Consider the following 17,350-nt stretch of genomic DNA (forward strand, 5'->3'; position numbering starts at 1 on the left):
TAACTATGGAATACTCCCTTTAGAATGATCTGTTGGCATCCTAGAAAATATTAGTTACATTCACTCATGCTAGAAGGCACCTCAATCCTCTGTGTCCCAAATGTACAAGGAACTCAGTGCATGCAGCCTAGCAGATGCTTAATTTGGCAGGATGTTCTCATCTGAGCAAGCTGCTGAGTATGGTGATGGCATAGAGAACCTCCTCTAAGTAGCCTTCCTCCACATTATACAGAGAAAAACATACCAGGGCCACTGAACAAAGTAATCATTGAATATTAAAAGGAGCAGGGATTATCTTTCTGCATTTAGTACCACAGACTAACTTTTTAAAGTCTCTGTAGGAGGGGATAGCTGTGCAGGATGGAATAGTCAAGTTGCCTTTCAGGTTACTGCTGTGTGTGTGTGTGTGTGTGTGTGTGTGTTGTGGGGAGGTGTTTGTGGGCATGAACCCATGTATGAGGATATGTTTGTATGTCTTGATCATTTCCAGATCGAGGACTGGGAAAGATGGGCGGGGAAATTATGTGGAATTTAGGAAGCCAGCCTGGGCTCTGCACCCCTCTCCTCCAGTCTGTAGATGCTGCAGCACTGCCCCCATCACTGCAGGAGATCCTCTGCCTGCTCCTCCACCTCTGACCTACGTAGACACCATAGCTCCGTGTGGGTCCCAGGGCCCAGTGCCCAGAGCAGGAGAAAGTGAACATGCGAAGAATTGTTTTCTGGCTCTTCCCCAGGTGACCATCTACTCAGAGAAGCTTTCTGAGCATCAGCTTCCTCATCTATGATGTGCAAAAGCCCTCTAATACAGGACCTGGCATTCAGTAGTTGCTGACTAAATACTAAGCGATTGAATAAATAACAGTGGGATGAAGAAAGTAAAAGTTAAGGACATCTGATATTTGGTGATGATAAGGTTGGAAAGGCAACTGCTTTAATTGTGGTTAGTCTGAGGCACTCAGGCAGAAGGTGAAGAATAAGGGAAGCTGAAACTTGTCCAAGGCTGTGGAGAAACCAGTAGAGGCCTTCATGTTCAGGGGTTGAGTGCTGCCCATTTGGGAAAGCTGAGGTGTCCGTTCCACCCAGTACAAGCCTCCTACCAATATAGAAGTCTTTAGAGTTCTGTGAGTCTCTGTTAGGCCTCTCGTCACTGAGGGCAGAGCTCTGTCCTTCGTGGAAGAAGGCATGGTACCGGCTGCTGGATGCCCCTCATCTCTGCCTCTGTGTTTTTGTAGATCTTCTGAGAGGCTGTCCCCATTCACCCCAGTCTTGCCCTGATTGCTGCTTATAGAATTAAAAGATACATTGGGCACTCTAGGGAAAGCAAAAATGTAGATCTTCACATGAGCTGGGGCAGCTGCAGGGGAAAGCACATTTTGCAGAGCACAGTACAGCAGGTGTGCTTATGGGCGGGGCTGGAGGCTGTGGGCCTGACCAAGCCTGCATGGTACCTGCAGTCTCAGGTTTGTGACACGACCCCGTGTTGGTGTCCTCCACACTTGGGAATGGCTTGATCTAGGGCCCAGGCAATAAGGTAACCAAATGGTTCCAACAGAATGGCTTACTTGTAGTTTCAATGCTCATTGTAGACTGAATACGTTTTAATTTCTGGTGTGATGAACAAATTATTCATCTCTAAGTATTACTGAATTAATGGCAACTTTTTGCATATGTGCATTTCTATAACCCATTTGATTATTTTATCATTCCTTTCTTCATCAAACGTCCATTATTGCTGAGGAATACTTCTGTGAACTGGTCCCATAAGGCTCACACTATGGAAGATGAGGGGAGAAGAACCACAGTTAGGAAAAGGGCTTCAGCCCTTCAAGTTCCAAGATCCAAAGAAATATTCCCTCTAGCCCTATAAGGCCATATTAATTGCCACTTGCAAATAAAGCGAGACACTGCATACTGCTACAAATATTTGTTTGTTAAAAACAACAACAACAAAGATAAAACTATGCTTACTGGTTTGTCTCTAGCAACATGTCTCATTTTTCCTCTTCTCCTGTCTCCTTCATAAACCATGCACCAGAAGAGTATGTTGTTAGATACAACTGTTCAGATATAACACGCCCAAATTTCCCTTTTGATTTGCTTGTGCGAGACTGCAGGCTGTAGTTGCAGCTTAATCTTGGTAACTTGAGTTTCGCTGACCAGAATTAAAAGGTGATGCTGGGAAAGGAGTGTGTCTCTGGAGTTATTAGCAGCAGCTGGGGTTGCTGAGTGAGCCCCATGGTTAATCCCAGGAGTTTTCACTGGCTGGGCATAATTTAACCTCCTATTGACGATTGACAAGCAAAGGTCTGTAATATTACTGATGCCCAGGGCCTTAGTTTTATTTCATTAATATTGGGGTAATCATAGTGAGTTACCACTTGTCTTGAACTCTGATAATTTTGGGCCTTTAGGGAAGAAAGTTTCTGATTTTAAGGATACTTAGGAAAAACCCTGTTTACTACCTTTCCCATTGAGCTGTGACTTCAGCTGATTTTGAAACTGGGAGGGCTGAGTCCATGGGTGTTCACACGCATTGTTTCTGCATTTCTCACAGCTAACTCCCTGTTTTCTTTTATCTGTAGAATTCCTTGGGATTATTCCCCATGTGTGCCCCTGAAGAATTGTAGAAAGTCCTTTTCATGTGGTTCCTTCTCACATGTCCTTTATCTCAAAGGAAACCTGTGATCATTGACATTTTATAATTTTGGTCTAGAATTTGTGTATAATTTTCTCTGTGTGAAAAACATATATACTTACATTATCCTTTAGCATTTATTGGCTCTAATTTGGACATGTAGTAGAGGAGGTGAGTACAATAGTTTATATGATTTACACAGCTTTAATAGCTTAAATTAGCAAAGACAAATGGGCTTTTCTGATTCAGTATGAAACCAATGGAGTGAAGTGTCTTCTGCTTCTTTTATGCCTTTCTCTTTAGCTCGTATGTCTGTGTGGATAGTCTGTGGGGAAAGCATAGATTTTAGGTGCAAGTGAAAGAAACAAAACTGAACCCCAGAGTGTACTTCTCTTCACCTCTCCCAGTGCTTTGGATTCAATTTAAGTCCAAACAGTTACTACACTTGCTCTGCTAGATGCTGGGGATGTAAAGATGTGATGTTTTATGGGCTGGAGAGGTCTCACCATTGGGTGAGGCAGACAAATAGACAAATAATGACAGCAACATGGGAAGCACTGTACTAGAAGGATGTGCTGGTTGCCATGGGAACATAGAGACAGAAATATTTTATTATAGCAGGAATGTAGAGGTTGGGGAAAGCATCATAGACATGGTGCTTTTCTTTTTTCTCCTGAAAGGTCAGTAAGCATTTGTCAGGTAAGGTGTGGGAAGAACAAGTCATTCTAGGCAGAAGAGATCATGTGCACCAAGGCAAAATGATGGGAAGCCATGGTGTGCTTGAGAACATCTTTGTGTTTTGGTGGGTCTGGCTTCCAGGGTGATGTGTAGGGGAGTTGGGAAGTAAGTTCATAAAAGTGGTCAGGAGCACTTTAGGGGGAAGAGTCTTACACACCTAATTGGTATGGACTAATATTGAAGGTGATGGTATTCTTCTGAAGAATTTAAAATAGAGGGACACATGATATTTATCATTTAGAAATAACAATTTACTTGATAGAATAAACTTTATTTCATTCAACAAAAAATTATTTTTGAGAACCTATTACATGCCAGATATTTTTCTAAGCCTCAGGGAAGTAACATTAAACATTACCTTAAGGGGCATCTGGTTGGCTCTGTTGGTTGAGTGTCCAGTCTCTGTGCTGACAGCATAGAGCCCATTTCAGATCCCTGTCCCTCTCTCTCTCTGCCCCACCCCTGCTTATGCACTCTCTTTCTCTCTCTCTCTCTCTCTTTCAAAAATAAACATTAAAAAACCTTTAATAGAGAAAAAAATTACCTTAAAAATTTCCTACATTCAGGCAAACTTAAATTCTAGTGATCAGAGACCATAAACAAAACCAAAAGTTAATTGTAGGGCTTATTAAAGTGTTAAATGCTTTAGAAAATATAAAGCAAGGAACACAGATAGGCAATCTTGGACATGGGTCAGGAGGGTTACATTTTTAAATTGGGTGCTTTGTTTTACTTGAATATAAAGAAAAATTACTTTGGTTTGTATTTTTTTATGAATTTATTTTTGGTGTAGGTTTGAGGTCTCCGGTTCTGTCACATTCATATTTTATTTCTGTCAATTATTATTGCTATTTTATAAATTTGTGTACAGAAATAGCATTGAGAGGGGTGCCTGGGTGGCTCAGTCAGTTAAGCATCTGACTCTTGATTTTGGCTCAGGTCATGATCTCATGGGTTTGTGAGATCGAGCTCCATGTCAGGCTCTGTGCTGACAGTGCAAAGCCTGCTTGGGATTCTCTCTCTCTCTTCTTTCTCTTTGTCTCTCTTCCCCTGCCAAAATAAATAAATAAATAAATAAATAAATAAATAAATAAACAAACAAACAAACAAACAAACATTAAAAAAATTACTATTGAGAAAAATCTCCTGTATTGGCTGTGAAATAGCATTAAAACTCCACTCCATGTCCATTTAGTGTATGTCCTCCTCCGGTAATGTGGATAAATATGACAAATTGGGTATTTGGAGATGAGAAAGCCAAAGAGTAACCTCAGAACCCTATTGGAGTGTGTGAATGGTTATTTAAGTGAGAGCATTTACTTCTATCTCCATTAAGGACAGAACAAGATAGAATGGGATTAGCTTCAGCAGGAACATTAGAGCTGAAGTGATGATGTGAGTTTTCCATACTGAAGTGGCTGGCCTAAGGAGCTGGATGAGTTGTTCTAATCATGTGCTTCCATACTTATGGAATCATTGATAGTACTGTGGTTATCGATTCCAACTGATCTGGGCTTCGCAGCAACAACAGTAAACAAATCCATGGAGTAGGTCATGGATGGTGTTTGAGGCGCATTCTGTTTGAGGGGGTGTAGAAGGGTGGCCAGACAAAGGTTGACAGTGATTCTAGCCTATGAAGGGAGACAATTCTATGAAGGTTAGTGTGTGGAGCAGAGTAATCAGTGGGAGGACATTTGAGGACAGTTGACCAAGAGCAGCAGGATGCTCAGAGCTCCTGTGTGTTAGGTCATCAGGTCATACCACACAAATGCAGTAAGCTTCCAACTGGGTATACCTTCAGGGAAGAATTGAGCAGAATGATAGGTTAATTGCTAATTGCAAAAGGTAAGTATTTTATCAACCAGTGTTCCATTGAGGAGGATGGATTTTAAGACCTTGCTCCAGGTTATTATTTTTTTTCTTTAATATTTATTTATTTAGTTTGAGAGAGAGAAAAAGAGGGAGGGAGAGAGGGCAGAGGGGCAGAGAGAGGGGGAGAGAATCCCAAGCAGGCTCCCTGCTGGTAGCCCTGATTCGGGGCTCTATCTCATACAACATGAGATTATGACTTGTGCTGAAATCAAGAGTCAGTCACTTAACTTACTGAGCTACTCAGGTGCCCCAGTCCAGGCTATTAATCAAATTGTTTTGAAGTCTCTTAAGTCTACCAGAAATAGTCTCTCTTTGGTTATTGGGGAGATAGGCAAAGGAATTCAGGAAGTCTTATTTTGCCTATGGTACTATAAAGAAATTCTCTTTCAAAGACATGAAATGAACATGTTCAGGACAAAAAATTTCTTGTCTTTGAGGAACTTAGGATTCTCACTGGCCTCAGTTGTCAGAAGAAGGTCATTTTCTCCAATTAAGCAGTCACCATGGATGCAAGTAGAGTACAGGGCTACAGGCTTCTACATCTCTGCTGTCCAAGGCAGGATTGGCCCTGGATCAGTGGGAGCCTCCTGCTGAGAGCAAAGAGGGACTCACCCGCCCTGGTTTTTCTCCTTCTAAAGTATGGCATTTGAGGGAGGACATGGCAATGGCTTTTCACCCACATTGATCCCTGCTTTGAATTTGATTAGTTGTGGAAACCAAAGGCCCTTTTTTTAAGTATCTCAAAGATCTTCCTCTAGACATGAAAAGATAGCTCTGTCTACTGACACTGAGCATCTCTAGGACTGTATGTATTGTGAGGGAGCTTTGAGAGTTGGCTGGATATAGCACCATCATGGATAGGAGGCCATCAGTTTATCCTGGAAGACAAGCAGGGCTGAATAAGGCCTACAGTGGGAAGTTTGCTTGAGGGGAAAGAGAAGAGCTTCTAAGGAACCAGTAGGGGAAATAAGACAAAACAAAATGTAGCAAACCTTGTTTGATTAGGGCAAGGTACATTCTCCTTACAGTGGAGCATCCTGTTATCCATTAAAGAAAGTATAAAGATACCATCTCAAAATTCCAGTGTGGTTTGGCTAAAGGAGGCAGGGAACGCAGGAGTTTATATGGCTGTCTCCCTGCTGCTCCTTGAGGTCAGCGAGGTTGGATTTTGTGGAGGTCTCAGAAGGTATAAGTTTTAGGAAGGGAAATTTCATAAAGGGTATGTGACAGTTGGAGGACTCTGGGCAGACACCCTTGTCAGGCTCAAGACAGGAAAGTAAGGCAGTTTTTACCCAAATAGGAAAAAATAACTAGCTGTGATCAACTTGAGGACAAGACTGGGTCAGTAGTACCATGAATTGATAAATACCTGCCTTATTCTCTGGCTCCTATGAGCTTGTTTGTAAATATTAAAAAATAAAACAGGTGGAGAGCTCAGTATCCACACCCAGTTCTCAGGGTGCTGGAAGCTGTCAGGGAAGGAGCTAGCTGTTTCCTGAACAAACAGTCCAGTGCTTTAGCCAGACAATGGGCTTTCTCTCCAAAACACACAGGGCTGCACTGAGAGAGAATATTGTGATTTAGGAATTAGGCCAGATGACTGGGAAGGGACAGATGGAAAAAGCCTAAATATTTATGACATTGAAGACTAGAGAGAGAATAATTCCATAAATGAAGGCCACAGGTAATTAAAAACTATTGTGGCTAATCATTTTAATTCTTTGCCTTAAAATATCTTACATAATTTGCTAGTAATATATTTGAGTTTTATCTCCTCTTTGTCTCTTTTCTACCTCATTTTCTGTATATGTATCCCTAGTGAAGATATTTGCTCAGTTAGAGAAAACTTTCTTCACTCGAATGGATACCAATTGTGTTAATTGTGTTTCCTATAAGAACCTCTGGATGAGCTTTTACTTCTGTTCTTTGATTTATTTAACAAGTATTTATTGAATGCTAATGATATACTGCTCTGTTTCAGACCCAGGGAATTCCTTAGTAAAACCAGGCAGACAGAAATCCCTACTGCCTTCATGCAGTTTATGTTCTAGTGGAGGGAAAAGATTATGCATATATATAAGTATTACATTAGACGGAAATGAATAGTGGAGAAAAAGGAAATAGGAAAGGAGGATGGGAAGGGCCAGAAGTATGGGGAGAGTGTAATGGATAAGAGGTTCCGATTTTAAACAGAGTAGTCAGAGCATGCCCCACAGAGATGTTGACATTTGGGCGAAGGCCTAATGAAAATGAGAGAGTTAGTCAAGCAGATATCCCAGGAAAGTATGTTACAGGCAAAGGAATAGCAAGTGTAGGTGAGTCTTGTGTGTTCAGGAGACAGTGAGGAGGCCACTGTCCCACAGACAGCTAAGGAATGGAGAGGGGAGGTTGGAGTTGGTGGGGGTCCAATTATGGAGGGTTGTGTAGAGTTTCTTATAAGGACTTTGGATTCCCTCTGAGTGAAATAGAAGGTATTTGAGAGTTTTGAGCAGAGGAGAGAGCTGATCTGGCTCCCATTTCAGCAGGAACATTCTGGCTGGTCTCTTGGGACTAGAATATGACGGGAAGGACAGAGAGAAGATAGGATACTAGTCAGGACACTGTTGAAGTAATCTGGTTGAGAGATGTTGGCACCTTAGACCAGGGTGACTATAGTGAGATGGTGAGAAGGGACCAGTTTCCAGATGTGTTTTGAAGTTGAAGCTAATAGAATTTTTTAATTGATTGGAGAAAAAGAAAGAGTCAAAGAGGACTCCAGTGTTTTTGCCTGAGCAATTTGAAGGATGAAGTTTTGAGATGTAGAAGGCTGTGGATGGAGCCAGTTTGCATGGGAAAACGAGGCATCCGGTTTTGGCCCTGGTAAGTTCAGATGTCTGTTACATTCTGCATGGAGATGTTGAGCACGTGATTGGAGGAATTGAGAGTCTAGGGAGAGGTGGGAAGGCCCAGTATAATTGTGGGTGTTATTAGTATGGAAATACTAGACTGCTTGAGATATCAAGAGAATGAGCTGAGGGTGAGTCTGGGCACTCCAAAGTGCCCTCCAAATGAGGAGGTTTTGAGAAGGAGTGGTCCTTAAAGTAGGAGGACATGTCTCTGGATCCTTGAAGCAGTTGGTTCCAGGTGGTTGGGATTGATCAGATCTGTCAAAGGCAGTCTGGTAAGATGAGGCCTGAGGTGACCACATTGGAGCAAACAACATGGAGGTCATTGGGGATGTGGACAAGCAGTTTTGGTGCAATGATGGGAGCCAAAGCCTGACTGGAATTTTTTTAGGGGAGAATTGCACATTAGAGGCATTAAGTTGTGGGAGCAGAGGAGTGGAGAATGGGGACAAAACCATTTTTATTTTCAAGATGGGGAAAGTTCTATCATGTTGGTATAGCTGATGTGAAGAATCCCAAAGAGGTAGTGTTGATAATCAGTATGTACCAAAATTTCCAAAATTCAGAAATTTTAAAGATCACCTGTCATTTGGATAATCAAGAGCAGGCAACAAAAGCAACAAAGGGCTAAAGTGGAATTTCATTCTTTAAAATTTCTTTCTTAAAATTTTACAGAATCATGATTGTAAGAATTGAAAGAACTTTGAGGATCTAAGACATTGGGTGGCTTTCAGAATTTTTAGCTGGGGACCTTTTTCCAGTGAAATCTCAGAGAAAAGTCTAACTGTATGCAGATCTTAGTGGAACTGCCAGGATTCCTTTACTAACCCTACTCCCAACCCCATCTCTTGCAGATGATCCTGAGGACTCAAAGGGAACACGTAGATTGTTTAGAGGAAAGATTCAAAAGTACTGGTTTAATCCAGGCACCCCATTTACCAGTAAGGAATCTAGAGGTTAAGATTCTTGCCTCTGGTGAAACATAATATTCACTTTAAGAACTGGAGGAGAAGCCAGTTTTCTGAGTTTCAGGCCAGTGGACTGTTTACATTTATCCTTGCTGCCTGTGGCCATGCTCCTTGCCCCAAACAGTGCAGGACTCTTGAATGAATGAATGAAGTATTGGAGAAGGAGAAATGACTTAGAAAGAGCCTGAGGCCCAGAAGTTGCAATATCCAAGGATAAATGCCTCCCTTTCACCTGTTCGGGTCCCCCATTTGGGGCCTAGGTTTGTGCTGTAAAACACTTGTACATTCATTTATGTTAGTCTTACCAGTTGGGTGTGGTCCTCATAGGCTGTGTACCTCAAATGCATATGGAAAAATCTGTTAGTGGACAACTTAAAACTCTTGTTGAGTTTTATGGTTTATGCTGCTTATATGTGGTTTATTTGCTCAGTGGAGCAAAGTAATAAGAGAACCATTATGCAAGGTTAGTCTTGATGAGTATATATTAAATGCTCTGTACTATCCAGTTACCATTACATTCAAATACATTTATTTAAAACCTATAGATTGAGAGCCATTAATAGTCCTCAGCAAGGCGTACAAGGTTCTTCATGACTGGATACCTGCTCCCTACCTCCCCTGCCTTATTTTCACATACAGTGACATCCTGTCAAAATGAAAGTTAGAACGCCCCAAGGAATCACATTCCCACCCACCCATTGCTTTTTCTGTTTCTTGATCAGTGCACTGGTTATATGGATGTTCTTTTTTTCTTTCTCTTTGTATAAACCCATTGACGTGGATCTCTCTCTGTCTCTCTCTGTCTCTGTCTCTCTGTCTCTGTCTCTCTATCACCCCCACACACTTATACATACTGTACTGCAAGGAAATATTTTTTATAGTGTCAGAGTGTATCAGTCCTTATGCTTGATATTCTTTAATGCCTCAGATCTCATAGTAAAGCAGCTTTCTGTTCAGTGGCTCACAAGCCTCCACAGGCTTGGCTCCACCTCATGGCAGACCTGTTTCCTTCGCCACTCCCCTCAGGCAGTTACTCAAGCAGGTACTACCAGCTGTATCCCTTCTGCTACTACTGTTCCACCCATGGAAGTGGTCAGCATGTACTTCATGAAATGAAATGTAACTGAAGTAGTGTTTATCCTTATGGGGTTGGAACTGTCTCGATTTCTGTTTGGATGATGCCATGGCCAATTAGGTATTTTATTAGCGCCTTTAAAATTAGGATTGTGTGGCACCTGGGCAGCTCAGTTGGTTGAGCCTCCAACTCTTGATTTTAGCTCAGGTCATGATCTCAGGGTCGTGAGATCGAGTCCCACATTGGGCTCCGCGCTGAGTGTGGAAGCTGCTTGGGATCCTCTCTCTCTCTCTCTCTCTCTCTCTCTCTCTCTCTTTCTCATTCCCCCTCTGCCCCTCCTCTGCTTGCGCTCATGCTCTCTTGCTTTCTCAAAAAATAAATAAAATTAGGATTGTGATAGATTTAGAATTCTACAAACATTTGGTTCTCACAGAGATTTTCTGCCTTAAAATAGGACTTTATATTTTTCTTGGTTATAAAATAATACTTAAAATTATCAAGGAACTTATAAATTACTAGTGACCCCAGCACCCAGAAGTAGCCACTATTTATATTTTGATCGCATACTTTCAAACTATTTTCTCATGTGCATTGCATATATTGATATGCCTTTTTTGTTCCTCAAAGTATTTGAAGGTAGTTTTTACCTGCTTGCTTTTAGTACTGTGCTAAGAAGTTAGTAAGCATACCTCCTCATATTTTATATACAGAAAAACACAGAAACAAATTCACTCATTAATTGGTTTTAAACACAAAAAAGTAATAGCGCTGTTTGCCAATTCAAGTCCTAAAGGACTTTTGCTGACTTTTAAAATGCCTTATGGTGTTTTGATGCAAGTTGGGCAGTGTTTAAAGCTGCTCCAAAAGGTAATTGTAGGACTAGAAGTCTAAAGCCTGAAAGTACCTTGGAGTTTTAAGAGCACATTTTTCACTTATGGTTTTCAGATAATTTCAGACACATTAAAGTTATCTTTTCAGCACCATATTGGGAGTGATAAGCCATATCATAAAATGGATTGAGTTAAAAAAACTTTATTACTATCTTTGATGGGAAGCTCTTCTATGTTAATCTTATTATATGGGCAGATATCCTTTTATCATGCCATATTCATCTTTTTGAAGGACAACTATGGTTTTAGTAGCACCATTTAAGATATGACTTTTATGAAATGCTTGTGGGTAACTTAATTCATTATACAGAATATAAACCTTCTAATTAAATTCCCCTTTGTTCCAAATTTATAACCAGGAGAGTCAGCTCTGTCTTTGAGGGAGGGGGGAGAGTATCATTAGTGATACAGTGGTCTTTACATTTGACTTTCGGCATGCTGTGTAAATCACTATATGATATTAGGTGAGGCACATGCAACTTCTGCAGACCTCTTCCCTCAGATTTCGAGAGAGATCAGTGTGCTAATATGTAGATATTAAGTCTCTTACAGGTTACTCAAAATGTATTCTTTGCATTGAAAAATTTTGTAGGAGAATATGCATATTATCAATCATCCTTATGCCATTCATATACTGTCAAAACCTGACATTTGAGAAGAATAGCCCTAAGGATTAGCTTTTCATTTCTGAAGATTCTCAAAGCCTTATCTTCATAATTTGCTAAATCACTACTCTCTGGTGCTGTCATTCTGGCTCCAGTATTCTAACTTCACTGAAGGCTGATAAAAGAAATAACCATACAGGGAGCTCTTTTCTCTTTGTGACAAAACTGGTGCGTAAGATAGCTTCCATACTGTTGTACGGAATTCATACAACAGTATGTTGTAGTATTCCATACTGTTTAATAAAAACAGTTATGGACGTTTTTAAGTCTTAGAAGCAGGAGATTAATTGGAATGCCTACCACTATCAGCTATCGACGGCTTGCCACCATGCCTCTGGTTTCCTTGTCTCTGTGGCAGCTCATTTGCTTGGACTTCATTTTAACGGCTGGTTAGTAAAGCTTTCTTAAGTCACAGAGTTCTCTTTTCCCTTGCATTTTTTCATTTTTTTGGTTTGTTTTTTACTCATTGATTTTCATTTTTATTGGACTTTACCTTGTGTGGGGGGGGTAGGCAATATGTATACGTTAATAAAAATATTGTTGTCATCTCTATACTAGGAAATGTAAACTTACATAGGTTGTGGTAAAATTGTTTATACTGATTTTAGAAGCCTATTAATTCTTCACCTATAGGTTACTGACAGCTAAGTTTAATCTCTGTTATTCACAGTGTAAGTACATAGAGAAGGCCCCTATTACTGAGAGCAAATTCTAGATTTTAATGTCAGAAATGTTGCAGCCAGAATCACTCTCAGTTTTCAGGTTTGTGAATGATAGAAGTGTGAACTGAATGAGCCGATGTTGCTGTATGAATTTTTACTGAAATAGCTACCATAGACTACTTTGCCAGTTCACAAAAAAGGCTGATTTTACAGCTGTGATGTAATACTGTATATAGGTCCTTATTTTGTGACTGAGATTATATCCATGAAAACTAAGGCTTTACAAAGAGTGTAGGAAAAATTGAAACCAATGTTTTGTTCCCTGTCCCCCCAGATTTATTGATAATATAATTGACGTATAACATCACATAAGTCTAAGATACAGCGTGTTGATTTGATACACTTATATATTGCAAAATGATGACTGCTATAGCATGAGCTAACACCTAGGTTAGGTCACCTAATTACTATTTCCTTTGTTGTGGTGAGAACATTTAAGATCTACCCTCTTAGCAACTTTCAAGTACTTTTTATTGTCTTAACTAATAAAATGTTAACTCTACCAAGTCTATTAACTTTGGTCTCTGAGATGCAAGTTTGTTCTCTAGGAAGTAAAGATTGAGCATTTATCTTTGAATCCTGTTCAAGTTTAGGTGTAGAATATAAAATTGTTAAGCTACTGGGAGGAGGCTCCAGGCCCAATGTGGGGCTCAAACTCATGACCCCAAGATTAAGAGGCACATGCTGTACCAACTGAACCAGCCAAGCACCCCCCCCATTTTTTTTAATACAGTGGTTTTTTTTGTGTGTGTATAAGTCAGAATAATTCTTTTCCGTTTTCCTCTCTAACATAGTATACTCCAACTGGCTGATATTAATTTATACATGATTGGAATGACATTTAGGACAAAAAAGTTTTTCCTTCAATTTGATAGAAATTTTGGGTTTTATGTTCCATTACAGGGAATTCATTTTTTGACTTTGGGTAAGTCAGGAATTCTCTCTAGACTATTTCCTCATCTGTGACATGAGAGGTTGGACCACTGTGTCTCTAGGGCGCTCTTAACATTAGAATTTTATGAACCTATGACAATTCAAAGTCACAGAAGCTCATCAGAAGCTTTATGTAGGAACGTAGAAAAACTAAAGAAGACCCTAAATCTGGATGAAATTCTCTATTACTAAGAGTATATAAAGTGATTATCTAAAATCTGTTGCTGATTCTGGAGGTTTTTTTTTTTTTTTTTTTCATAAGAAATAGAGAGTTATGGCAGAAAGGGATGCCATTTTCTTCATTTAAAAAGTCCCAACTTTGATGGGTATTGAGGAGGGCACCTTTTGGGATGAGCACTGGGTGTTGTATGGAAACCAATTTGTCAGTAAATTTCATATATATATAAAAAATAAAAAATAAAAAAAAAATTAAAAGTCCCAACTTTAGGGGTGCTTGGGTGATTCAGTCGGTTGAGTGTCTGACTTCAGCTCAGGTCATGATCTCACGGTACGTGAGTTCGAGCCCCGCATTGGGCTTTGTGCTGACGGCTCAGAGCTTGGAGCCTGCTTCAGATCTGTGTCTCCCTCTCTCTCTCTGCTCCTTCCCTGCTCACGCTCTGTCTCTGTCTCTCAAAAATAAATAAATGTTAAAAAAATTTAAAAAGTCCCAACTTTAAAGAAGAGAAATTATTGAAGTATTACAGATTTTTAAATCATATCTATAGGTCCCAAAGGAAAAACTAAGTTATGTAGTTAGTTGTTCTTTCAGTATTACACGTCTGAAATCACCACAAATTTGGTAGCCAAAATATTTCCAGTGTTTAAACAATCTTTGATATCCTTCAACTTCTGGCTTGGCAGAAATACTCAAGTTCCACAAAGAATGGATGAAATATAGTAAGAAAACATTTTTTTATTCTTCTATCTTCTTTCTCTCACTTGAGTTTTACTTCATTGAGGACATTTTCTGTCGTTAGTGGGTCAAAATGGAGTTTGGGGTCACAACTGTGGTCACAAAGCTTCTGAAATACCCTATTGGCAGTACAGAGTTGTAGCAACTGGGCCTTATGTCCTGGAGTCATCAAAATACCTGCCTCTTTTAAGAGATACTTTTTAGTAAATTAGCAAATACCAACTAAACATTCCAATAAAATATTATTAGCTAAAAAAGGGGGGCTTATTAGGGCTTAATATAAGTAAGTTACCTAATTCTCACTAGGCAGTGGTTCTTCATCCTGGCTGTGCATCCGAAACATTTTAAGGATCTCTAGAAACAACCACTGCCCAGGCTGTACCTTGGGCCATTGAAAGCAGTTAGACTGGGACTCGGGCATCAGAAATGTTGAAAGATGCCCCGGTGATTCCAGTACACAGCTGAGGTTAGAGTCTCTCATCTAGGGTTCTTAGTTTGTTTCACATACCACAATAACCTGGCTATGAGAGGACCACTGAACACTGGGATTTTGGATAGCAAAGTGTGGTGGAGATGGCCTTGCAGGGTGAGTCGGGATCAAGTTGAAAGCCTGCCTCTGTTGTCACCAGTTGTGTTACCTTAGACAGATGTTTTACTCTGCAATTTCATTCCAGCTTTAGCATTAATCTTTAACACTTAATAGCATTATAGTGATTTTCTATATCCCATCAAGAAGTCGATAGATTCAAAATTTCATTCCAGTTGTTTTGATTCACATGGCCATGTAATGGAAAGACCTTTAGTTTGATATTTAGCTAATGACTCATCATTGAGGAGATTTAGATTTTATGAATTTGAAATTCTATGGATTGCTGTTGATGTTTGCACTAAGAACTAAGAACTTTCTAAGCACATTACTAGCAAAAGCCTTATTAATGCATCCTGAGTTATGTTAAGCCTACTTAAGAAAAGAAACTGTTTTGGGCTCCTGTGTGGCTCAGTGGGTTAAGCATCTGACTTAGGCTCAGGTCATGAGCTCATAGCTTGTGAGTTCAATCCCTGTGTTGGGCTCTGTGCTGACAGCTCAGAGCCTGGGGCCTCCTTCAGATTCTGTGTCTCCCTCTCTCTCTGTTCCTCCCCCACTCGCACTTTGTCTCTCTCTCTCTCTCAAAAATAAATAAAGATCAAAAAAAAAAGAAACTGTTTTGAGAACCTTGTTACATATGTGGACATCCTCATTACAAATGAACCTTACACATTTGTGAAAGCACACTTGGAAACTGAGAGGCAGTTCTGGAGAGAGCCTGCGACCAGAGGTAATGGATTTGGACACACATCTGAATGTTGCCATTTATTAGGAGTTTAATTATGGGCAAACCACTTAATCTCTGAGTCTTAATTTCCTCATCTATGAAATGGGAATAATATCTAACTTAATTATTTCACAGGGTTTTTATGAGGCTCAGATTAGATCATTCATTTATTCAACAAATATGTGATTCATTGAGTTGCATTCACTTGTTGGGCAGCACTCTAGATATGAAGGAGATAAAGAAGGAAAATATGTCATTGGAAAGAGTTAGCAAACATATTGGTCACTTCTCATATGATTAAAAAATTCATGTTGTGAGCCCTTTGAAGAGGGCTTGCTCTTTCATCTCTGTATTTTCACGTCTCAATACCTGGCACATAACAGAGAAGGGGCTAAAGTATTGATTACATAAATGCATGAATCACATAATTCATTTCCTTGAAAACATTTTGTTCTCTGGACTGGGTCTCCCTTGAACAAGTTGAAATAAGTAAAGTGTGGGTGTGGTTTCATGTTCCTGCTGGTTTAAAGTTCCACACAAACTGGGATGTGGTAGTCTAACCTGATATCCTTTCAATCCCTAGCAATGGTTAATCTTTTAGATGGAGTTTGATTCAGTTTAGGTTAGTATTCCCTTTATTCCAGTTACCATTTCAACAACATCAGCCTGTTTTGGCTAATGTCCTTTTCATGTTTGGTATTAATCTGAACTGTAATATTTCTTTTGGAAAGTAAGATAAATTCTTTTCTTGACATCCCTTTTTTCCATTAAGTAAAAAAAAGTCACTTCATAAATGTGATTTCAAACAGCTGGATTTTAATATTTCTACCTTATGGGAAGAGCATTTGGCATCAGCAATGTTCCTACCACATGGCTTGGATCACACTCTGTGCACAAATTTTTTTAACCCAGACCCTGTGGCCGGCAATGAACTTGTAGATGTGCATTTGGGCTGTGTTCACATGCTGTTCTAAATTAGGTCAGGGGGTGGGCTAGTGTCTTCTATACTCTTTGAGGAAAATGTGAACAAATGGAGAATTGTAATATCCTTTTTATACTGGGCCACAGAAATATTTTGAGGATTTAAGTTCTGTCTCTTTGCAACAGGTAAAAGGGTTATTCTCTTTGCAGCCCCGTTTATTGTTAGCATAACGGGAGGAGGCCTTGGTGTGTTGATGCCCAGTCTTTTATCTGAATAATGGAATTTTAGAGTTGAAAGGACCTAGGAATTGATCCAGACCTGCCAGCAATATTCTAGACAGACAAAATTGAGGAGAAATGAAGAGGCTGTGATAGTCAGCATCAGTAGTGATCTGAGATGCTTTTCCTGAAGTTTTTTTTGTACCCAGTGATGTGGACATACTGTGCAAGTTCTGCCAGCTTTTGTGGGTGCTCCTGGGAGAAAGCTCACTGTCAGAATGCAAGGTGATATTCAATGTAAGATATACATAGATGCTTATGTGCTCATGTATATATAATTGTGTAATTTCCATTATTCTTAAATGCTTACTTTGATAGTAACGTGTTAAGTTTGCAAATTTATTTTAAAGTCTTGTAAAAGTAAATTCCATTTTCACATACTGATTTGTAGAGATTTCAGGGATCCCATGTGCAGTGTGGCCTATAGGGATTTGGGCTGGGCTCTATCATATTCTGTAAGTTACTCACATGGCCCTTGGCATTGATGTTTCTTAGCTAGCAGAGAGCACATGTTATTTTCCTATGCTTTATATTATAAAGT

The 17,350-nt window shown here is 39.8% G+C and overlaps 1 protein-coding gene across 5 annotated transcripts in view; it reads left to right on the forward strand.

Annotated features, from left to right (window-relative positions):
- LDLRAD4 (low density lipoprotein receptor class A domain containing 4) overlaps nucleotides 1–17,350 on the forward strand; it is a 440,723-nt gene that overhangs the window by 222,012 nt on the left and 201,361 nt on the right. The gene's annotated exons all lie outside the window — the stretch shown is intronic.

This window comes from Lynx canadensis, chromosome D3 (assembly GCF_007474595.2).
Source record: "Lynx canadensis isolate LIC74 chromosome D3, mLynCan4.pri.v2, whole genome shotgun sequence".
Classification (NCBI taxonomy): domain Eukaryota; kingdom Metazoa; phylum Chordata; class Mammalia; order Carnivora; family Felidae; genus Lynx; species Lynx canadensis.